This window comes from Mus caroli, chromosome 3 (assembly GCF_900094665.2).
Source record: "Mus caroli chromosome 3, CAROLI_EIJ_v1.1, whole genome shotgun sequence".
Classification (NCBI taxonomy): Eukaryota; Metazoa; Chordata; class Mammalia; order Rodentia; family Muridae; genus Mus; species Mus caroli.
Genome location: NC_034572.1, coordinates 87,259,915 through 87,263,791, shown reverse-complemented (window position 1 = coordinate 87,263,791; position 3,877 = coordinate 87,259,915).

The following is a 3,877-nucleotide window of genomic DNA, read 5'->3' as shown; positions in this document are numbered from 1 at the left end:
TCTCTGTCTTTCATGTGTATCTCTGTCTCTGTCTCTCTGGGTCTCTCTCTCTCTCTCTCTCTCTCTCTCTCTCTCTCTCTCTCTCTCTCTCTCTCTCTCTCTCCATAATGTCTTGGTTTTGATCTTTGTATTTATTCCAAGCTGTTGGAGGAGGAAACTTCTCTGATGATAACTGAATAATGTACTGATTAAGGAGTATAGCAGAGGATTAATAGGAGTTATTTTATTGTTACCTTTTTAAATTGAAGACCAGTAGTATTTGGTTTTACTGCAGTTCACTGAGCTATCTACTCTTTGGTTCTTGGCTACCATTTTAATCAGTGTTCTTTTGCTGTGAAGAGATACCATGACCACATAGACTCCTTACATGAAAACATTGAATTGGGGCTTGCTTACAGGTTCAGAGCTTTAGTCCATTTTTATCATGGCAAGAAGCAGGGTAGCATGCAAGCAGACATAGTATAGGAGACGTAGATGAGCATTCTACATCCAGATTAATAGGCATCAGGAAGAGAGACAGATCCTGAGCCTGGCTTGAGCTCATGAAGCCACAAACCCTGTGCCCAGGGATACATTTGTTAATCCCGAGATTCATCAGCTCAATCCAATTTCACCATATTAGTCCAAATTTAAAAACAAGCTTTACTAAGTTTTAAATACTGACCAAGAGATGAGAGTTCTATATCTTGATCAAAAGGCAGGTAGGATGAGACACACTTCTGCAGGCAACCATGAGGAAGCTCTTTTCCTGACTGGGCAGAACTTGAGCACTGCATGTTGCAATAAATCTCCAACCCCAATAAGCCTCCCTCAAAGGTCACCTACACAGTGACACACTTTCTCTAACAAATCTACACCACATAATAGTGCCACTTTACATGGACCAAGCCACCACAGACATCCACCTGGCCTCTGACAGTATAATGGTCCTTGGACATTCAGATGACTTCCAATGGCAGCTAAGATCATAGACATCTACAAGAACACTGGGCTTTGACACGGCCTAGAGCAGCCAACCACATATACATGCATGGAATCCACGGGCATCAAAGAGATCATACAGGTCTTCTGGGGGGGGGGTTCAATGCAGAAAATGAAACATTTTTCATATTGGACATCCTGTCATTGCTCAAAACCTGGGTGATTGTATAGTTGGGTAGCTTGTTTGGGAGTTGAGTCTGCACAAGCTCCAACTGCTATACGTCACCCTGTTGGCCCTATTCAGCAATGACATGTTCCCCCACTCACCACAACTTTCTCTCACAACTGTCACCGACATCCCATCTCCAGTTCTGCCTCTCTCTACTGTGCATTTACTGTTTTGTCCCTTCATCATTTCCACATCTCTATCTCATATTCATTTGTCATAGTGGCAGTGTGTTACACAATGTGTGTGTGTGTGTGTGAGTATATTTATGTATGTATGCATGCATGCATGCATGTATGTATGTGCCTATTTATTCCAAACATCTTTACATGAAAATATGGATTGCAATGAGTTTTTGGTCTGGTTCCAGGTTTCTGAAACACCAAGTATTGGACTATTGCTGAGACTCTACTCTGATACTCTGCTGTTACCCAGACTCAGGGAGATCTTGTGGCTAGGCAGGGATTTGGGGGCATTGGGTAGGGGGAGGTTCTGTGCCAACTGCAAGCTGCTACACACCTCTCTGCCAACCTGAGGCTCATGGTGGGTGGGTAGGGGGCTCACTAGGCTCATGGTTTGTGCTTGTGACCTGCACACAGTACCAGTGCCCTGTGCTGTCTCTGTCTCCAAACAGGACAAAAAATGCTGAGTGCAGTTGAAGCTGTTCCATGCTGAGGAGCAGCAGGCAGTAGAGGACCAGCCCTAGTCAATAAAGACAACCGGTTTTGCAGGACTGGCTCCTCCATACACTTCAGTAGCTCATGGATGAAGTAGATATTGGCGTGCACCAACTCAAAGTAGTGGATCTGGGCCTGGATGGTAGCCAAGATTGTGAGTCCAGGGATTTTGTTTTGTTTTGTTTTGTTTTGTTTTTTTGTTTTTGTTTTTTGTTTTTTTTTTTGATTTTTCAAGACAGGGTTTCTCTGTGTAGCCCTGGCTGACCTGGAACTCACTTTGTAGACCAGGCGTGCGCCACCACGCCCGGCCGAGTACAGGGATTTTTGCACATGGGCCTTCTACAACTATGTGATAGCACAGTCTTTTAGTTCTTTTAAAAAAACACCTGAGTAGCCGGGCATGGTGGCACACGCCTTTAATCCCAGCACTCGGGAGGCAGAGACAGGCAGATTTCTGAGTTTGAGGCCAGCCTGGTCTACAAAGTGAGTTCCAGGACAGCCAGGGCTATACAGAGAAACCCTGTCTNGAAAAACAAAAAACAAACAAAACAAAACAACAACAACAACAAACACCTGAGTAATGCTCCATTGTTTAAATGTTCAACATTTTTTAAATCTATTTTCCTTTTGAGGGATATTAAGGTTGTTTGCCACTTCTGGTTAGTATGAGTACAGCAGCAGCAAATATGGTTGACCAAGGTCCCTGTGGTAGAAAGAAGCATCCTTTGGGTATATGCCCAATGGTGCTATAGGTGGGTCTTGAGGTAAACTGATTCCTATCTTTCTGAGGAATCACCATAGTGATTTACATAGTGGTTGTACAAGTTTACATTCCTAGTAGCAACGGAAGACTGTATCCTGGGTTCATCTCCTTGCCAGCATGAGCTGTCTCTTTTGTTACTGATCTTGGTCGTTCTGGCAGGTGTAAGATGAAACCTCAAAGTAGTTTTGATTTGAATTTCCCTGATGACTAAGAATGTTGAACATTTCTTTAAGTGATTCTCAGCCATTTGAATTTTCTCTATTGTGAATTCTCTGTTTATACCTGTACCAATTTTTAATTGGGTTACTTGGGTTTTTGTTTGTTTGTTTGTTTTGTTTTGTTTTTTAATATCAAGTGTGTTGTTTCAGACCCTTGGAAAAGAGATGGATGTACATATTTTACATATCAAAACAAACCAGGCCTCTAGGTTCTTCCAACATCCTTCAATGCCTACCTGGCATACCCTGCCTCCAACCTTGAACTTGCCAGTCCAGATGCTAGACTGCCCTTCCCCCAGAGGCTCTTTCCTATATAACTCAGTGGTTCCCCGTCCCCCCTCCTCTTGGCACATAGGTCCTTTCCCTGTTCTCCTTCCTTTGTGCTATTGAACTCACCAGACTGAGAGCAGCTACCCAATAAGCTTGCCTTTAATATATTCAAATCTTGTTTGAATTGGCTCATTTCGAGAGCAAAGAAATAACCTATCATCAAGTTCTTTGATTAAAAAAACCCCACATTTTGGATATTAGCCCTCAGTCAGATGTGGAATTGATAAATTCTTTTCCTATATAGACAAAGGTGCTGCTTTGTCTAAATGACAGCATCCGTTGTCTCACAGAAGTTTTTCAGTCTCATGAGGTCCCACTTACTAATTGTTGATCTTAGTGGTAATGAAAGACTCCGAGAGGAGCCCCTCGCTCAGGCATCAGGACAATAGCGGACACCCAAGAACTCACAATAGACCAAGCTTGATGCAAACCACATGAGGCTTTATTCGGGGAAAGCCAGAGCTCCGGGGACGACTCATATCCCATGAAGGGGTAAAGGAGTCGACCTCTAGGGGAAAGAAGTCCCAGTTTTTATAGGCCCTCAGGGGAGAAAGGAAAAGGGGGGGAGTAGGGAATTTCCAGATCTAAACAATGTCTATTCTCAAGAAATGGGTATGGGAGGGGTACAAGGAAAGAGTCTGGTGCAGGTGTAGCAACTCAGGATTGGCCGGGCTGTGGTTGCTGGTTTTTTGACTCTTACTCAGCAACCAATATCACAAACACCTGGCAATGGGCTTCATCA